Source organism: Lactuca sativa, chromosome 5 (genome assembly GCF_002870075.4).
Source record: "Lactuca sativa cultivar Salinas chromosome 5, Lsat_Salinas_v11, whole genome shotgun sequence".
Lineage (NCBI taxonomy): Eukaryota > Viridiplantae > Streptophyta > Magnoliopsida > Asterales > Asteraceae > Lactuca > Lactuca sativa.
In genome coordinates this window covers 358,223,099-358,245,646 of record NC_056627.2, presented here as the reverse complement: position 1 = coordinate 358,245,646, position 22,548 = coordinate 358,223,099, and positions in this window count along the sequence as shown.

Below are 22,548 nucleotides of genomic sequence, written 5' to 3'. Positions count from 1 at the left end.
TCTTCTCTTAAGGCTATCCAAATCCATTCCTAAGTTAATCATATGGACGATTTTAGCTATCCTAAACCTCTTAGAATTCGTCCATACCATATCCAAATGGATTTACAGTCTAAAGCTTAACTATCAAACAATTGACAGTTTATACCCCTTTATTTAATTAATCTCTTTAAGTCACCAAATTAATTCTAATTAATTCTATGACTTATATTAATCAAATAACAATATATTATTCATTATATTATTCTCATAATATATTAATAATATTTACTCTCTCTTAATAAATCATCCTATCAAGTTGCTATGGTGAAGGCAACCCAAAAGGACCATGAACAACCGGATCAAATACTTGCCTAATATAGTTGCAGCCTTAGACACTATTCCAACAGGAACGTCGTTTCCTATAAGTAGTATGTCATCAACATACAATACTAGAAAAGTTACTATACTCCCACTAGCCTTAACATACCCACATGACTCATCCTCGCTTCTAGAAAAACCAAAATCTTTTACTTTCTCATGGAAGCAAAGATTCCAACTGCGAGACACTTGTTTCATCCATAGATGGATTTTTCAAGCATACACACTTTATTGGGAAACTTTGCATCAACAATACCCCTGGCTGACTCATGTAAACATCTTTATCCAACTTCCCATTAAGGAAAGGTGTTTTAACATCCATCTGCCAAATTTCATAATCATGAAAGGCAGATATAGCGAGCGTTATCCTAATAGATTTTATCTTGACCACTGGTGAGAAGGTCTCTTCATAGTCAATCCCTGGGATTTGAGAAAATCCCTTTGTAACCAGCCGTGCATTGAATGTGTGCACATTTCCATCCATGTCAGTCTTCTTCTTTAAGATCCATTTGCACCCAATTGTCTTCCGACTGGGTACGTGATCAACCGAATTCTAAACTTGGTTATCATACATGGACTTGATCTCGTTGTCCATTGCCTTTTTCCACTGTGAGGCCTTAGGGCCCACCATTGCTTCATTGTAGTTAGCTGGTTCTTCTAAATCTACCAGTGTATGATCATCGATAAACGTATCACTATCTGCAGTTATATGGAAACCATAAAACTGAGGTGGCATGCTAACTCTACTGGAATGACGAAGAGGTAATGAATTGTCAACCGGTTCAACTATAATTTCTTCCTCTGGTTGAACACTAACGTCTTCTATGGTTCCTTCATTGGTTGACTCTTGAATCTCTTCAAGGTCAATTATTCTCCCACTATCCTCTTTGCATATGAGCTCTCTCTCGTGAAAGACTCCTCTTCGTGCTACAAATACCACATTCTCACTTGGTCTGTAGAACAAATATCAAAAAAACTTTGTGGGTATCCAATGAAAATACCCTTCTCACTTTTGGCTTCAATCTTGTCATGAGTCTCTCGTCTAACAAAAGATTCAAAACCCTAGACTTTGATATGTGCCAACGAGGGAAATTTCCCCGTCCACATCTCATACGGTGTTTTGGCAACCTTCTTAATAGGGACAAGATTGAGGATATGGGCGGATGTCTCTAAGGCATACCCCTAGAAAGAGATAGGAAGAGTGGCTCAACTCATCATGGAACAAACCATGTCCAACAAGGTCCGATTGCACCTCTTAGCCACACCATTAAGTTGTGGTGTTCTAGGAGGAGTTAGTTGTGAAATAATTCCACATTCCTTGAGGTAGTCGTGGAACTCGATACTAAGATACTCTCATCCTCTATCAGATCGGAGCATCTTTATCTTCCTATCTAATTGATTCTCGGCTTCGTGTTTAAACTCTTTGAACTTTTCAAAGGTTTCTCATTTATGTTTGATCAAGTAGATGTAACCATATTTACTATAATCATCCGTAAATGTTACTGACTTATGTTTGATCAAGTAGATGTAACCATATCTACTATAATCATCCGCAAATGCTACATAAAACCGATTATCATCTCTTATGGTGGATATTAAGGGTCCACACACATCTGTGTGTATAAGGTTCAACAAACATTCACCTCTTTCACAAGATCCAATGAAATGTGATTTTGTGATGTTGCTCAAAAGACAAGATTCACACTCATCTTCTGGCCTTAGGTCAAATGATTCCGACACTCCGTCCTTTTGGAGTTGGGCAATGCGCTTCTTGTTAATGTGCCCAATACAATAATGCCACAAGCATGCATTATCTAAACCATTAGACTAATCAATGTGAAATACAATATTGCATAAGCTATCAACACAAGTCATTGTTTCATACACACCATTGCAAGGTAAAGCTTCAAATATAAGACATCATTTTTATAAGCTAAAATTGAACCATTCAAATCATTAAATGAGTAACGAAAACCTTGTCTGAACAATGCATGAAATGAAATAATATTTCACGTCATTTCTGACGAATAACAACTATCAATCAAACTAATCCTAACATCACCACTAGGCACAAGCTGATAAGTTCCAAACTTGGTAACAGGCGAAGATCGCCTATTTCCCATGATCAGATTCATCTGTCCATGCTCCACATCTTCACTTTCTTTTAGTCCCTGCAAATTAAAACAAATATGAAAACCACATCCTGTATCAAGGACCCAAGAACAAGTGGATTGTGAGTTATTAGTTTGAATAGTGTATATACCTGCTGACGATGGCTTCACCTTGCCATCAGTCTTGCAAGTACTTGGGGCAAAAATGGTCTTTGTCATTGCAATAGTAACAAGTGGCCTCTTCGGGGCCACTAACAACAGGAATGTCTGAACTGGGTCTCGCTTTTGAGCCATTGCTCGATGACCCAACATGGGCATTGCCCTTCTAGTTAGCATTGGGAGCAACCTTCCTTTTCTTCCCTTTGCTTTGCTTAATGGCGAGAACGAGAGTATTAGTGGGAGGGGCTAGATTCTTTCCCTTCATTACCGACTTAGCAATTTGTAGCAAGTTATGAAGTTGGGCCAATGTGGTTTCTATGTTGTTCAAATGATAAACCAAAATGAACTAATCACAACAAATCGGAAAGGAGTTTAAGACCATGTCAATGGCCAAATCCTCATCGAAATGCACATTGATCCTAACAAAGTGTTCCACGTATCTTTGCATTCTCTGCACATGGTTGCACACAGACTCTCCCTCTTTCATCTTGCAAGCCATGAGAGCTTTGACCACTTCATATTTTTCTTGAGGATCGCACTTGTGGTACTTTCCACAAGGTCATTATTCATCTCATATGGACAATAGTCCTCATAGAACCTCTGCAATTCAGGGGCCATAGTAGCGACCATGATGCAAGCAACTTTTGTTGCATCACCGTAGTGTTTCTTGTAGGAGGCTAGCTGTTAGGGAGTAGCAGTGGCTTCATTGATTTCAACAAGTTTTTCTTCAAGGACATACTCTTTCCCCCGAATCAAAGAGCCATCTTTATGTTATGCATCCAATCCTTGTAGTTGGTGCCATCAAATGTCACCTTGGAAACGTCGAAAGTATGGAGAAACTTGAGTGGCGGGTAGACGACCAAGGAGTGGAAGCATCACCATTAGTAGACATATATAGAGAAAAAGGTATTTTTAGTTAGATGATAAATAATCCTTAATATTTAACCCACAATAAATATTTGAGGCTACCCAACTATACAATTCATAATCTAGAAGAGGGATTCCATAATCTAATTGTGAATTTTACAAAGGTAGGTAAAAGCAATTTACCATTTCAATCAAAATGAAATTCCTAGATATTTTAAGATTCATTGAATCTATCAATGGTATGTTTAATCTTAGAGTATGCTCTTTCTAGTTGTGTATGGGATACCAAGGATCACAAACAAGATATGAATAACCATGTAAATGTGCTTGGCAACCTCGATGTCATTTATCATTTCTATATGATGTGTTGGTTAACCACACACGCTCAATCAACAATGATAATTCTTGAGATGCCCATTAATACTCTTTATAGTCTGTATTAGTGTGCTGGTTAACCACACACTCCACTAACGACATATAAAGCATAATGTGTAATTTCATGGATTAACATATATTCACATTTTTCCTAAAGTAACGAGAGTGAGATTTTATAAAAGAGTTCTAGTACTTTAATAACATTATACTTTTAATGAAGTTAACGTCCTATCGGATCCGTTATGCTAACAACCCTCCACTAAACAAGGAAGCAGTGGGTGAGAGTGGACACCCATTCAACTACCATTTTATATGCATTTTTCTTATACCCCTTATAGTTCAGCTTCGTGAATGAGGCATACTAACGATCCGACCGACTTAGTCTTATACATATAGTAATTAACATTTAATGATATATGTATATATATATATATATATATATATATATATATATATATATTAACGTCTTCGCAAGGGTACAAAGTGTAATTTCATGGAATTGCATCAATTCACTTTTACTTAAAGTAATTAGGATTGGGAATTTTGTAAAAACATTTAGTTACTTTATAATTGATTATACTTTTAATAGAAAGGGTTTGACCTATCCTACCCGTTCGGCTAACGACCCTCCACCAATCAAGGAAGCGGTGGGTGAGAGTGGACACCCACTAAACGACCATTTTATAGGCCATAACCTTATACCCCCTTATAAATCGGCTTCGTGAATGAGGCCTACTAACGGTAAGACTAGCAGTTTAAGTTATACATATTTAATATTAGACTTTTAATGTTATATATAGTATAAGGGAGTATTTTACACTTTTAAAATACTAGGTGGTCTAATTTAATAAATTACACTTTTAATTTAATTAAATGTAAATCATATCACTATGAATTTATTAACTCTCTTTTAATTATACACTTAATTAATTTAATAAAACCATAAGGGTGTAATTTGAACTTTTCAAAAAAACTAGGGTTTAAGAATTTAATTTTTTTTTTCACAAATTAAACTTTTAATCAAACAATTTTAAATTCCAAAACTTGAGGGCAAGTCTTGAAACATTTCAAAACATTAGGGTTTAGAATTTAAATATTTCAAAATTAAACTTTTAATCAAAAATTTAAATTCCAAAACTTGAGGGCAAGTTTTGAAACTTTTCAAAACTATCTAGATCAAATTACAAATAATTAAATTAATCAAATAATTTGAATTATCTAAATTTGACCTAATTTATTTTTTCACAAGATAATTCAAATCAAAATTACAAATAATCAATCTTTATCTAATAAGACAAATAATTATCTTAATTTTGACAATTATCCATTAATTTGATTAGGATATCAATTACCATAAAAAAATCTGATTTTAATTTGAAAAAATAATTTAAGGTAATTATCCAAAGCAAATTAAGGCAAAAATCTTGAAATTGAGCTGTCAGACTGGATTCACGAGGTGAACACACTGTGTTCACTACATGAGTCTAGTTTAATTCAAAAATCTGTTGTCAGACTGAATTCACGAGGTGAACACACTGTGTTCACGACGTGAATCAGGTCAGATTCGAAATTCGCAAATTTTCAGCTTCGAAAACATAATTTTGCGTCAAATACAATAGAAGAACACCCTAGGCTCTGATACCGCTGATGGGTTTTGGCCATAAAAACCTCCTATGTGCTCATGCAAACCCTAATGCTTGGATCTAGGTTTCTCTATTGTACACGCATTCATCCAAGACTTTAAACCCTAGATCTAGCATACAATAATGATATTAACATATGAATTAGGGTTTAGATCTTACCTTGATTGTTATGTAGGAATAACAATCTCAATTCCTCCTTGTAATTAGCTTCTGAAAGCTTAGTGTCATAAATGTCACACCTCTAATGGCTCACAAACACCAAAAGCAAGAGGATGAAGAAGGAGAAGAGGAGAGGCACTCAAAACGTCTAGAAACCTAAAGGAAACTCTTAGCCACGTTTTTGGTGCCCTAGGGGTCTTTAAATAGTGAGCCTATTAGGGTTATCTAACAAAGAAACTCTAATTTGACTGCTTAGGCTCTAAGCAGCCCATGGACTCCCTCCTCAGAGGCCTTGGACGATTTCTAATGGGTTTCCCCATAGAATTCGTCCACACCACTAATATGGAGTCCATTAGCCCAATATTCAACTATCACACATTTGATAGTTCTAGTCCCCTAAGTTTAATTAATCTCTTTTAGCCACAAAATTAATTCTTAATTAATTATTGACTAATATTAATTAAACAATATGATTTCTCCTTTAATATATTATTCTCATAACATATTAATAAATCATAATTAATCCTCTTTCTCCATAATTCATCCTATCAAGTTGCTTTGGTGAAGGCAACCCAAAAGGACCATGCACCATCGAGTCAAGTAGATACCAAAATAGTTATGGACTTAGACACTAATCCAACACAATAGGCACTATGTCTCATAGTCACCAGGGTTTACACAATAGGCACTACGTCGCATAGTCACCAGGGTTTACACAATAGGAACTACGTCGCATAGTCGCCAGGATTTACACAATAGGCACTACGTCGCATAGTCATCAGGGTTTACACAATAGGCACTACGTCACATAGTCGCCAGGGCTCACTCATAACATCTTTCATCTCACACCAACTATTTCATCTACCCATGTTCTACCCAACATTTATCTTGTAGATATAAAATACACATACAATTTTAATCATTTAAAAACCGATATAAAACATTCATTCTACCTATCTCAAATAAACAAACAATATATAAACACATAGCACGTATTTCATAGCAAATACTTCGTATTTATGTGTTAGAAGAAAATAACTACACACTCACTTGATAAGACGATTATCGGACAACACCTAGTCTCTTAAAACAATCGTTTCCGATGAAACCGAGATGTTTTCTCCAAAATCAGGCTTCTCGCGAACAAAGTTTCGGCTCGAAAACTATTTTTCTTGGGATCTTCGGAGCTTCGGGACTCGCTTCGGGTCTCGGGATGATACCGGGGATTCGGGGGTATAAATTGCATGTAAATCGAGGTAATATGGGAGAGAGAGAAGAAATTTGGCAACCAAACTTGGCTACACTTGTGATCTATTTATAGTGCTGAAGTCTGCCGCGAACGCAGGGCGTTCCCCGAATGCAGGGCGTTCCCCGAACGCGATGCGTAGGAGCGGGGTTCCGATCCTATCCCTTATCCGCTGAGTCAGCATCGACGTGGCCACTCCAGAGCCAAGTATAAAACGCAGGGCGTTCCCTCCTTGGGCTGCATACCGCTAAGCTGAAACTTAGAAAGATCATAACTTCTTCATACGAAGTCAGATTTGGACGTTGTTTTTATGTACGCTCTCGGTTTAACATATTTTACAACTTTCGTTTAGATTGCTAAGGCCAAATATCGCTCTAAATGTAATTTCACTATTTACGTCGCGTTGTCTCGTGTCGGTTCTGTCGCGAAACTTCAACAGGTTATAACTTCTTCGTTATAACTCGAATTTCGGCGTTCTTTATATGCACGGAAACCTTGTGACATATACTACAACTTGGTTATGATTATTCATTCTAAACAATCTTCTATCAAAATGTCATTTCTGACTCTTATCGTCTCTAAATTGACTAGCCCGTATCTACGGGCGTTACAGGTTGGACCCTCCAGTCTTGGTATCTCAGTGAGGACCCTCCGGTCTCACATCTCGGTTTGGACCCTCCGTTCCTAACTCAGTAGAATCACAGTACAACATACCGCATAAATCACAAAGACATAATGCATATTATCATAATACTCAATATAAGCATGCAAGATCCTCCGGGCGCACAAATTACCACTCAAGGTAAGTATAGTGAGAAGACTCACCTCGTAAGCAAGCAAGGAAACTAAATACCCCTCGAACAGTCTAATCCACGCCAACAATGTAATAAGCATCTCTAATTAATACGTAAAGATCAACTCTAAATAAACTCATGATAGTCCCTCTTTAACTCTTGGGATGGGTAAAAGACCATTTTACCTCTCCATGACCTCTATCCCTCAAGTTTGACCAAACCCTAAAGTCTAAAGAAGTCAACACCCGAGTCAACAGTCCATGTTGACCCAAATCGTCGAGTGCATCTATGTGACTCGTCGAGTCCCTTCGGTTCCTCAGAACCCTCATGAAAGTCCCACTCAACTCGCCTATTTTACCCGTCAACTCGCCGAGTTACCGCATGTTCAGACTCATCGGGACAAACTCCAAACGACTCGTCGAGTCAGCTCATGGACTCGTCAAGTCCCTTAAATAGAAATCTCATTCAGACTTTTTAAGGCAGATCTACTACTCCAAACTCTAGATCTAGCCTCCCAAAGCTCAAATGTCACGTAAAGCTTCGATCTTTACGTTCATGCGTGGCATATTTGCTCCATAATGCCAATACAAGCTCCAACAAGGGTTTGGTGCTCATAGGCTTGCCTCTAGCTCCATAAAGCTTGGGTCTTCGGGCTCACAAGACCTCCTATAATCCATATTCGGTTTCAACCTCAAGATATGCTCAAGGGACTCAATAGCACAAGAAGGATTGGGAAAAACCCTAAAACACCCCAAACTACGATCTCACAAGAAAAATGATCAAGATAGCATCTTTTTACCTCAACATAAGCTATCCACTGAGAACCTCTAGATCCAAACGTTCCTCCTTGCTCCAAGGCTTAATGCTTTCATCTTCTTCTCTCAAGATGCACCAAAATGCTCAAGATAGCCTCTCCTTCTCATACAACAAGCTAAAACTCGATTAGGGTTCTTCACAGTGCTCAAGGGTGACGAGGGAGGCGGAAATGAGGGCTTAAGGCCCTTTAAATAGGACACAAACCTGGAGATTAAGGGTTTCGTCACTCGGCACCAACTCGGCGAGTCAACTCTCTAACTCGTCGAGTTGGTCATTAAACCCACGTGGCTAAATCGACCCTACTCGACAAGTTGAGCACACAACTCGTCGAGTTAACTCAGACAACTCATAAATAATTGCATAAATATTATACCTGGGAGTCGGGATGTTGCACAATCACAATTCTTCTTGTAGTCACTTGGAAGCTAGCACCAGAATTCTCGTTCCTCTGATGGTTCACACCTAACCCTAGCATCAAGGAGGCTTAAAAAAAGAGGAGAGGGGTGATGGAAATTTCAACTATCCTTTGAGATAATGAGGTGGTTGGAAATCCAAGGTCAAGGGGTCTTTATATAGTGTAATTTGGAAACCCTAGATAATCCTAATTTGAATATTATATTAATATTTTAAATTAGGTAATTACCTACTTCCTAATTATCTATAAGGGATATTCTAAAAACCTTAGAATATTCCCTCCAAAAACCGTCCACCCAAAGGGAAGAAGGTTCTGGAACCTCTTGTTCAACTATTGAACAATCATAGTTAGACCCATGTACTTTTAATTAATTTAATTAATCTTAAAATTAATTCTAATTAATTTATGATTAATTATTAATTAAATAATACTATTTCTCATTAATATATTATTTCCGTAATATATTAATAAATTTATTTATTGCTACTTATTAATCATATAATAAATCAATAATCAGTCTCTCTCTCTCTCTCTCTCTCTATCTATCTATCTAAAAGTCATTCAATTCAATTACTAGATTTGAGGGCAAACCAAAAGAACTTTTCTAATAATTCAAGAGTATACTAATTCAGTTATTGGCTTATACACCTGATCCAAACAATTATATATATTGGTTTCAACGTGTTAGGGTTTTTAAGTGGTGATGGCAGACGATGCTAGGGTTTCAGGCGAAGATCAGGGGAGACCAAATGGAGAGAAACCGACGATGGTGACGTTATCTCCACGACGGTCCACATTTTCGGTGGTGATGTTTATTTCTGAGGGTGATGCTATTTTTTGACATTAACAGGGGAAAGGAAATGAAGTGGCTTTATGTGGCGGCATTTAAAAGGATTTTTAATGGTGATTGTACCTAGGTGGCTAAATTTTGACTTTAAGGGGAGGTGGGTTGTTAGATTAAGATGGAGAGTCGAAAAGGGAGAGTTAGGGCATTTCTAGATAACTGGGGTGGGTGATAAGTTTAATTGTTTAGAAATTATTAATAAATATGAAAATAAGAGGTCGAAATCTATTTTTTATTTTTTTAAATACAAAATAAAATAGTAAGGGCACTATAGTCAATTTGTGTTAGGCAAATGATGAATTATGAAAACTTAAACTAACTAGAGATGAAATTGTGTAAGTTAACCAAACGAATGATGATCCAAGTTAATTTTTAAAAATAAAAGGTAAACGTATCTTTTGTAACCTACGTGAGGTAAATATTATTTTGGAGTTATAAAATAGGGAAATTAAGTAATCTAACGATTATAAATGGAGTTGTCAAATAAAATAACCATTTTTTTTTTAGTTTTTGAAAAATAACCACTTTCTCCGGAATGTCCTCATTCCGGGGTACTATTTATATTCAAAAGTTTTTTTTTTCAGGATTCCGAATACTATCTGTCGAAATGTTTAATTTCATCGTTTTTCAATAAAATGTCTAATTTTATGCACTACTATTGTATATAGTTCACATTATCATGTTTGTTTAACTTTTTGTTAAATTTAAGTAAAAAAAACAAATTTTTTCTCGAAATTCCCGAATTATTCTTCGAACTTGTTTTTGAAATTCCGGAGTTTTTTTTTAATATTTTTTAATAAATTTTCAAAGAAATCCTTTTTTTAGGGATTCCGAATGCTATATTTCGAAATGTTTAATGTCAATGTTTTTCAAAAAAATGTCTAACTTTCTAAGATCGTATATAGTTCACATTATCATATTTGTTTAACGTTTTGTTAAATTTAAGTAAAAAACGATTTTTTTCCTCAAAAATCCATAATTATTCTTTGGATTTGAACTTGTTTTTGAAATTCATGATATGTTTATATTTTTAATAAATTTTCAAAGAAATCTATTTTTTGGTGATTCTGAATGCTAAATTTCGAAATGTTTAATATCACCGTTTTTCAATAAAATGTCTAATTTTGTGCACTAATATCATATATAGTTTACATTATTATGTTTGCTTGACTTTTTGTTCAATTTAAGTAAAAAACAATTTTTTTCTTGAAATTCCGGACATGTTATTCGGATTTCGAATTTGTTCTTGAAATTCCAGATTTTTTTCTTTCGAAATCTGAAAATTTAGTCCAGAATCGGATGAAATTAGTAAAAAAAAAATGTTTTTTTCTTGGTCTGTAATCACCATTCCGGAATCATAAAAAAATGTTTTTTTCTTGGACCGGAATCAGACAAAGTATGTGTTTCCTAGGATACTAGAATAAGTGTTGAGGAGATGATATAAAATTTTATACTATGGTGTTAAAAATATACATCCTATCGCCTAATAACAATAACTTTACCTGTATGATTCGTATTACTTCCTTTAAGTTTGCTATTTTACTATTTTATATTTCTTATAAAAATTCTTTTCATATTTTTTAGTTATTTTATAGATGCAATCTAATTGTATGCTTTTGCATATCATTTTTTGGTTTTAACAAAACCTAACAATTTTTTATTGTTCGAGCGTATCATTTGTAATTATTATTTTGATACAAAAACCTTCATATGTTAGTTTTTGAAATTGGCCCATACTTGCAACTGTTAGTTATTCATGCAAAAGGGAGAAGAAAGGAGAAAAGCATGGGTGAGGTACTATTCTAATAATGAGTTAGATAATTATGTATCTGTTTGATATTTTATATAGGTAGATAGATTATAAAATATATAAGGGCGTAAAGCTAAATTTGTTAGACCAAGAATTTAATGAAAAATAAAATAAAATGTGGAATGAACCGACACAATGATAGCAGGGTCAGTCCTAAAATGAAGTGGGCCTTGGATGAAAAGAAAAATTAGTCACAGTATTATAAAAACAATTAATTTAAAGAGAAGAACTCATTGTTAGATGCAAATATATATATATATATATATATATATATATATATATATATATATATATATATATATATATATATATATATATATATATATATATATATATATATATATATATATATATATATATATATATATATATATATATATATATAAGGGTCAGTCCTAAAATGAAGTGGGCCTCGGATGAAAAGAAAAAATAGTCACAATATTATAAAAACAATTAATTTAAAGAGAAGAACTCATTCTTAGATGCAAAATATATATATATATATATATATATATATATATATATATATATATATATATATATATATATATATATATATATATATATATCAAAGTTGTAAAGATCGGGATCTTACATATAATTGTTTTTCGTTTTCCAAAATCGTGATTGTAAGATTGAATTAGATCGTAAGATCCTACCAAAAATATTTTAATGTATAAAAATTACATTTTCACACATCTGTTAACTATTCGATTAACAATAAATTGTTTAAAACATAAAAAATACATATCCAATACATCATATAGTGATAAACAATTCAAAATTTGTATTCTATGTAGTTAGTCCATGAAAAAATATTAAAAAATTATTTAAAAAATAGTCACGATCCTACGATCTTAAGATCAATTTTACGATCTTACGATCCGATCCTGCCACGATCTTACCAAAAAACGATCCTATTAATATCGAGATCGATATATATATATATATATATATATATATATATATATATATATATATACACACACACACACACACACACACACTACAAAAGTTTTAGGCCCGTGCTAAGCACGACCCATGGAGGGTAATAATGTATTCCGTTACCGTTATCTAAATATATAATATATATATATATATACACACACACACACACTACAAAAGTTTTAGGCCCGTGCTAAGCACGACCCATGGAGGGTAATAATGTATTCCGTTACCGTTATCTAATGTTATATTGTGCTAATTACTAAAAAAGTGAAAGTATAATGTTATAAATGAATGTATTTTCAATGTAAAATGCATGAATCAAAAAATTAAAAAAGGAAGTATATTCTTATAATCAACAAGTACATTACTATTCTCCATAAATCTTATCCTTACTGATCAAGTATAAGTTGTAGTATTACTTATGTAGTTATGTTGTAAGATTAAAACATTGTGCAAGAAAGGTGGAGCTGGCAAAAAAAACATGTTATGACTGTTGGCATACTTGTCACATGTGAAGCTTTTTGGCCGTCATTACTTGTAAGGAAGTTGAAGATGTGGTTCAATACAAAATTAATAACAATGAAAACTACTTTTTAATGAGTGGTGTTATTGCATTACATAATTGTGTTTAATTTGTCAACTAAAGTTTGGTTTTTAATTTTTCATATAATTTTGGATTCTAATGTATACAAGAAATATAGTTAAACAAATAAATAAAAGTACATGTCCGTAAGAGTTCAAAATATTTCATGTAATATAAATAACATGTTGCTATATGCTTACAATAACTAATACCAGTTCATATTACCAACTTCACCATTGGTGTAAAAAATCTATTCTTTTTTTGAACTTTCAATGATTGGATACAAAATCTTACCATTACTAAATCATGTTATGTACCCTTTACTTTTTTCTAATTCTTTTTCCTTTTCATAATGCTAAGGGCTATATTGGCAATGTTGGTCATGTAAGCCAAAACTAATGGAATGTTACTAAATATAGACTAATATGAGTTGATTTGGAAGGGAAAATAACCGGGTGATAAGCAAAACACATATCACAATCTTGAGAAAAGTCATCCACTGTGTAACACCCGGATTCCCAGGTATGATATTTTGTTCCTTTATTTTTGGGTTTTGTGGGGGAACTCGGCGAGTTGGCGTCTAGACTCGCCAAGTATGGTCGCGGATTTGTACGCGAGTTCACAGCTGGACTCGGCGAGTTCACGAGTGGACTCGGCGAGTCCACGCTGTTTAATGAAACCCTAATTTCCAGGGTTTGAGACCTATTTAAAGGGCCTTATGGCTGTCATTTGCGGCCACCAAACCCAGAGAGAAACCCTAAAAGAGATCTAGAGCGTTTGTGAGGAAGGAGAGGCAAATCTTGAACTTTTGTGGGTGTTTTTGCAAGAGGGAAGTGTTCAAGGCAAGAGGAGGCTGAAGGAGGTGTGTTTTTGGTGGTTTTGAGCTCATAGAGATTGCATTGAGGTATTATTCTCGGACCTTCTTCAGTTTTGGTGTTGATTCATAATGTTAGGGTTTTCTAACCCTTTTAGAGGTTGATTAAGTGGTGTATTTGGTCCCTTCTCGAGTTTGTGTTCTAGAACTGGACCCAAAGAGGTCCAGAGACCTTAACCCTTGGAGCTTTATGAGTCATTTGGGGAGTTTTGAGCTTGGAATGTCATTTTTGGGGCTAAATCACCATCTTGGACCATTTCTATGTTATATGTATGTCAAGGTCCGAACTTTACGTGATTATCATGCTTGGGGAGGCCAGATCTATGATTGTATGGAACAGATCTGACCTCAGAAGTTGTTTTGAGTTTGTGCATGGCATGAACTCGTCGAGTCCGAAGAACAGACTCGGCGAGTAGCATGAAGGTTGCTCGTTAATCACTCAGTGAGTGGACTTACCGAGTTGGGGAATGACTCGGTGAGTCAGGGGGGCTGAGTTCAAGTTGGAACTCGCCGAGTTGTTCTTGAGACTCGGCGAGTTGAGTCGGGGTGGCCCCGCGATTCATGCCAGGTGGAACTCGTCGATTCAGGGAGGTACTCGACGTGCCATGAGAGGGTCCAAGAGAGTCAGTGGACACGAGTAGACTCACCGAGTCGCCCTAGTGCACTCGCCGAGTCGGGTCAAAGTTTGACCGTTGACCTTGTTGACTTTTAGGTTTGAGTACAGTTGTATTTATGAGAGTATTACTTTATGTGATTAGGCGGAGGCTAGATCACACTTCTTCTGAGTCAGATATTTACCGAGACATCGAGGTGAGTCTTCTGACTATACGTTACCTAGAGTGGTACTATGCGATGACCAGAGGGTCTTATGTGTTATGTATGAGATTATGTCTTATGTGATATTCGTATGTTGTATGATGATATAGACCGGACCAGAGGGTCCAACGAGCTACGGGACTGGTGGGTCCCGCTGAGACACATCGACCGGAGGGTCGTATTATAGCCTCGAGTGGCGTATGTGTTGTATGTGGTATTTTGGGGAACTCACTAAGCATTTATGCTTACAGTTGTTATGTTATGTGTTTCAGGTACTAGTGATGAGCGTGGGAAGGCGCCGACATGATTCGTACACACACACGCATTGGAGTTTTTGTAGAGATTCTGGGAAGATGTTTTGTGATAATAACTTTTGATACAATGTGTTTGACATTATTTATGAATAAATGAATGTTTTAAAAATGGAAAATTATTTTGAAAATTGTACATCGTTACAAGTTGGTATCAGAGCCTTGGTTTGAGGGATTCGGATGCATCTTCGGGCGTATCTGAACTCAAACTGAGGATTTGAGAAATGATTTTTGCTAATGAAGTAAAATTTTTGAAAAGAGTAAAAAGAGTTTTGAGACAAACTGAGCAGAGCCGTGTGTACGATCAGCCAAACACCGAACAGTGAATCCCCAAAAGTACCCTTACATTATGTGTTATGAGATATGTTATGTTATGCATGCTAGAGTAGGATAGGTATACATATTAGGACTAGAGTGGCCTGATATGTGATGCCTTAGCCTAGGAGATTTCTGCTGCTGAGATGCTTTGTGGACAAGTAGATAGCAGTTAGGAGCTCATGGGAGTAGAGTACTTGTAATCCAAGATCCAAGGAGGAGGACTTGGAGTGAATACTGATGCGGTGTGGTCAGTAGTATTGGGACCGTACTACTAAAGACACCGGATCAGTGGGCATTCCAAGTAAGAATCTTTTGGACAACGGAGGACAAGTAGGGTTGCGTCATCGAGTATGAGTGTGCTCGATCGAGTCTTTGATAATTTTTGTTGTATTTCAGAAGCATCATGGTTGGGACTCGACACACACCTGAGAGGAGTGGTGTCAGCGACGAGGAGATCCGTCGATTGATTCATGAGGAGGTTGTTGCTGCCATCCGGGCTGAGATTCCCAAGATGTTTGGGGACATCAAGACCATGTTTATTGAGACCTTTGATGAGCGGTACGCCGCGCTGACTGAGGCTGCTGCAGCTACTACTGCTGTCGCTGTTGCTGTTGCCAGACCTCAGGGAGGTGACTCGTTGTTGTTCCGGGAGTTCAGCAACACGAAGCCACCGGAGTTCGACAGGACGCAGGACCCGATTGCCGCTATGAGGTGGATCTCTGACATCGAGGGATGTTTCTATACGTGCTCTTGTCTAGAGCACTTGAGGGTTCGGTTCGCCTTGAACCAGCTCCGCCTGGGAGCGAAGGATTGGTGGAAGTTCGTGACGACGAACTTCACTTTGGATAAGATTTCTGAGGTGACCTGGGAGAGGTTCACCGCTATGTTCAGAGAGGAATATGTTCCCCTAATGGAGAGGGAACGGTTGATTCAGGAGTTCTTGACCCTCAAGCAGGGTACTGATTCTGTGGCAATGATCACCAGGAAGTTTCATGAGAGGGCGATGTTTTGCCTTGAGCAGGTGTCGTCTGAGCAGGATCGTATGAGCCGTTATCTGAGTGTGCTGAGGAGGGATATTCGGGAGTTCGTGGCGAACTCAACTTACCGGACATTTGCTGAGCTCCAAGCAAATGCCCGGAAGAGGGAGATCGAGTTGGAGACTCAGGCTAGGGAGGAGGCCGAGTCTCAGAGGATGGATCAGCGGCCGGCTCAATCTCAACCGACAGCCAAGCGGGCTAGACCCGCTGATTCAAGATCTGGAGGCGCGAAGGGCCGCACTTGTGGGAAGTGCGGCAAGAGTCACGAGGGGTCATGCAGGGATTGGGTATGTTACAAGTGTGGGAAGGAGGGGCATATCGCAAGGGATTGCCCCAAGGGATTCTCGGTTTGCTTTCATTGCAACCAGACCGGCCATCGGAAGGCCGAGTGCCCACAGCTTCTTCAGGGATCAGCACAGGGATCTGCGCCTGCTGCTAGGACTACCGAGGTTCGGCCAGTGAAGGTTGAGGCCCCGAAGGCTCGTGGGAGAGCGTTTCAGTTGACCGCGGAGGAGGTCCGCGCGACACCCGATGTTGTGGCTGGTATGTATTCTCTTTTCATCTTTTATTTCGTTTTTATGCTTATATGATGATATGCGTAGGTACTTTTCTTGTGAGTTTTGTGCCTGCATTGGTATTATTTGACTCGGGTGCGAGTCGGTCGTTTGTTTCCATAGCATTTAGTCAACATATTAGTATCCGTCGAGAGGCGTTGGATCGGCCTTTGCGAGTTTCCATAGCTGATGAGCGAGCAGTGTATGCTTCGGATGTGATTTGAGGATGTGTCCTTGAAATCTTCGGTGTGGAGTTTCTGATAGATCTGGTTCCGATCGCGATGGGGGACGTGTATGTTATAGTGGGTATGGATTGGTTGAGCCGATTTGGAGTTGTGATAGACTGCGAGCGTCAATTGGTGACGATTCGAGACCCTAGTGGGGGAGTTCTTACAGTGCACTGTGAGGGTACACGTGCAGGGTCAGCATTTTTTTCGGCCGCCAGAGCGAGACAGAGTCTACAGCAGGGCTGTAGAGGATTTGTGGCATATGTGATGGATGTGAGGGTTGTTTCACAGAGACCGAAGTCAGTTGTTGAGGTTTCGATAGTGCGCGAGTTTCCGCATGTGTTTCCAGAGGAATTGTCGGGTGTGCCTCCGGAGAGGCAGGTACAGTTCGGTATTGAGTTGGTCCCAGGAGCTGCGCCTATCGCTAAGGTGCCTTATCGCCTTGCGCCTCTGGAGATGTAGGAGTTATCCTCGCAGCTTCAAGAGCTGTTGGGGAAGAGGTTTATCAGGCCGAGCATTTCGCCATGGGGGGCGCCTATTCTTTTTGTCAAGAAGAAGGATGGATCGCTCCGGATGTGCATTGATTATCGTGAGCTGAATAAGTTAATGGTCAAGAACCGTTACCCATTGCCGAGGATCGATGATTTGTTTGATCAGTTGCAGGGAGCATCTTGGTTCTCCAAGATCGATTTGAGGTCGGGGTATCATCAGGTGAGGGTGCGGGAGGAGGATGTCCAAAAGACAGCATTCAGGACTCGTTATGGGCATTACGAGTTCGTGGTGATGCCTTTTGGACTGACCAATGCACTGGCGGTGTTCATGGATCTCATGAACAGGGTGTGCAGACCGATTTTGGATCGCTCAGTGATCGTGTTCATCGACGACATTTTGGTGTATTCGAGATCCAAAGAGCAACATGAGGAGCATTTGAGGCAGATCCTCAGAGTTTTGAGATAGGAGAGGCTTTATGCCAAGTTCTCCAAATGTGAGTTCTGGCTACGAGAGGTTCAGTTTCTGGGACACCTCGTTAACCAGAATTAGATATTGGTCGATCCGGCCAAGATTGAGGCGGTCATGAGATGGGAGGTGCCGAGGTCAACCACCGAGATCAGGAGTTTTCTGGGTTTGGCCGGCTATTATCGGAGATTTATTAAGGATTTCTCCAAGATCGCCGTGCCACTCACCAAGTTGACCCGGAAGGGAGTTGCTTTTTCTTGGGGTCCGGAGCAGCAGACCTCGTTCGAGACACTTCGCCAGAAATTATGCGAAGCACTAGTGTTAGCTCTTCCGGAAGGGATGGAAGATTTTGTGGTTTATTGTGATGCATCGATATCCAGATTGGGAGCGGTGCTTATGCAGAGGGGGCATGTGATTGCTTATGCATCGAGGCAACTTAAGCCTCATGAGTCGAGATATCCCACTCATGATTTGGAGCTGGGAGCGGTAGTGTTCGCCCTAAAGATCTGGCGACATTATCTGTTTGGGCTTCGGTGTACGATATACACGGACCACAAGAGCTTGAAGTATTTGATGGATCAGCCCAACTTGAATATGCACCATAGGAGGTGGTTGGATGTGGTCAAGGATTATGATTGTGAGATCCTGTATCACCCGGGTAAGGCTAATGTAGTAGCCGATGCATTGAGCCGTAGGGCGGAGGGCGCCCCAAGTCGAGATGTTTGTTTGAGATTGTCAGTGATGACCTCGGTGTTGGATCCTATTCGTGGGGCCCAGGCTGAGGCTGTGAAGCCAGAAAGCCAGAAGAGGGAACGAGTTGTCGGACTGGTATCAAAATTTGTTACCGATAGCCGGGGGCTTATGACATTTCAGGGTTGGATATGGGTACCGTCTGTGGGCGGAACGCGTACCATTTTGATGGAAGAGGCTCATCGATCGAAATTCTCGATCCATCCCGGGGCCACTAAGATGGATTTGGACCTGAAGAAGGATTATTGGTGGCCCTATATGAAGAGGGTGATGGGTTTTGGTCATAAGACATCCTATGTGCTCATACAAACCCTAATGCTTGGATCTAGGTTTCTCTATTGTACATGCTTTGAATCTAAGACTATAAACCCTAATTCTAGCATATGGAAATCAATATTAACATATAATTAGGTTTAAGATATTACCTTGATTGTTATGTAGCAATAACAATCCCAATTCCTCCTTGAATTGACTTTGGAAGGCTTAGAGTCACAAGTGTCACTCCTCTAATGGCTCACAAACACCATAAGCAAGAGGATGAAGAGGAGAGAGGTTAGAGGCTGCCCAAAAACGTGTGAAACCCTAGCAAGAAGCTTAGCCACGTTTTTGGTCCTTAAGGGATCTATATATAGTGAGGCAATTAGGGTTACCTAACAAGGAAACCCTAATTCGGTTGCTTAAGCCCTAAGCAACCCATAGACTCCTTTAATCAAGCCCCTTGGACGATTTCCTTATGGGCTTCCCATAAGAATTCGTCCACCTCTTGATTTAAGACAATCCGTGGCCCAAATTGCAATTATCTTATAATTACAATTCCAGTCCCTTAAGTTTAATTCATCTCTTTTAGTCACAAAACTAATTACCAATTAATTATTGACTAATATTAATTAAACAATATGATTTCTCCTTTAATATATCATTCCCATAATATATTAATAAATCATATTTAATCCTTTCTCTCCATAATTCATCCTATCAAGTTGCTTTGGTGAAGGCAACCCAAAAGGACCATGCACCATCGGGTCAAGTACATACCAAAATAGTTATGGACTTAGACACTAATCCAACAGTCTCCCACTTGGATAAGTCTAATAACTATTCTGCGTATGACTTCAGATCCTGATCTGCAATCGTAGCTTTCCAAAGCCGTTGTCAACTCTGATCCTATCAGATACGCGTGTCCTTAGATAATGGATCATATATTCCTCCATTCTAGATATCACATGAGATATGATTTCAAATCATTCTCTTTGTACTATATCTCGATTCCGATTTATGATGACTGACTAATTGAACAAATCAAATTAGCCCTAGCCCGGCCGAGCATTTATGTTTGTCATCACTAAACCATCGAGGGGCCCAAAGATATCGCTTTTATCCTACTTTGGATAAAAGGAACGGATAAACTTTGATACAATGCTTGCTTGCACTCACTTACCGAATTACACACAAAAATATGTTTTATAACACCAAGTTACTGGTGCGTTTACATATTATCAATGTGCAACCGATTTGCAAGATACAACTCACACATCTCGGTTTCAAGAATATAAGATGTTATCGTCTCACCAATCACTCGTGATACAATTCATGGAGTGATCCAAGTGAGCGTGGGTTTAATCCAATGCTCAAATCACATTCATAAGCACTCACGAACGTTGCAGCAAACATTTGCTTATGTCTAATGCTCTTTAGACAATCCACACACCAATTCATGACAGTCTTCATTCATATCTACTTCCAACATATGAACGATTGTGGCCCGTTCGAATAATTCGATTATTCTTAATAAACTCAATTATTCTGGAAGTCAAAACATGCAAATGTGAAACACAAGAATAATACTAATCCCATATGGCCTCAAACCTTTGAGTATAAATAAAACGCCTTTTATTTATCACCATATTGATTACTCATTATTTGTCGTTTCGGGTAATCAACTTCTTACTTGAATTACAACACTTGTCCCATGCTCCTAGCATGCACACAATGTTTACTTATGGTTCTTACTTTGTGAAATAGATCACATTGAACACATTTCCAATCATTCTCATTTCACAACTCCAAATCCTTTTTCATAAGTGTGAGAACATCAAATTCTTGTTACTTATAAAATATGCTAGATTCTAACATTTTATGCAATGGTCCTTTTGTAATGTCACTGCACCAAAGTCACGAAGACTATTGCCAATGATATTACAAAGTCCTCCATCGGAGATTGTTACAAGACAATTCCTTAGATATGATGTCTCTCACTCAAAGTACTTTCCTTTGAACATCCTTTTGCATAAAAGTTTCTAATCTTAGACATAGATCTTTTAATATTCATTCCCAATATGGACACACTTCCATATGTTCCATATGACAACTTATTCTTAATAGAATCTTATCTATTCCTAATAATGTCGATATGGTCCATCCAATATGAAAACATTTCCATATCTTCCAATACTATACCTCCAACTACTCACAAGCAACCAATCCTCGTCGAACTTGGATTGTCCTTTGATAGTTGTTTAATTATTTTAGTCTAAACCGATTCTAGTCCTTTTTCCCTCTAAATGTGCTCGACGTTTGGAAAATTTTAGAATGGTCAAACATTAAAGCATTTGCAATCGATCCTATACCCGAAGCGTATGGGACACGACGCATAATGTTTTATTTGCTATGTTCTCAAAATTCGAATTGTGAAGAGGGATGCCGTAATCATAATCGAAATTTTAAGAACACACTATGTACCTTTGACTAAATTTTATTAACATTCCACAACCTAAGCCTTTAGATTTGAAATGAAGTATAATATTATCTCCCTTAATTATAGCAAAACAACTTTACAACCCTTACGACTTTGCAAGGTATAACTCTTGTTTTCTATAATTAATATTGCCAACTTGCAATACGTGCCTTAATAATCATATAATCATAACATTTATGCTCCCACTATCATGATGATTATTATAAAACATAACACTTATGCTCCCACTAGCTTCGACATGTATTCAGAAACAACTTAACTTTCACAAAAACAATACTTATTGAATTTCTTAAGTTCATGTTTCTAATACTTAGTGCTTTGATAATCTTTTATCAATGCTTCTTGAACTTATACACCTTTACCTTAGATAGTTTATATGTGTGTGTAAACAATTGCCAAACCTCACAATTCAAATTATGGAAAGGGATACCGTAACCATAATCGAATTCGAGAATGCAATTTTACAATCACTATCTTCTTAAAATCTTTCTTAGTGAAAGCATTTCCTCACAATCATTTTCATGAAGGAGGAAATCTTATGACACTTAGATTTAATGGTGTATTTGTTCCTATCCATGTGAATTTGTCAAAACCAAAGTTTACAACAAATTCAAACTCATATGGATCGAACTTTCTTGATCTCGATTTCTTGCCTTATGGTAGCACAGCTGCCCACCACGTCTTCCAAGCAGTTAAGCATCTCACCTTTTCCTATCAATGTACCTTTCATTGATTAAGGTGCCTTGCCTTTTATGCGTTCAAAATAAGAATTCATAGAACTCACATGCATAATTAACTCAATTGGAACAGCACAGAAACCAA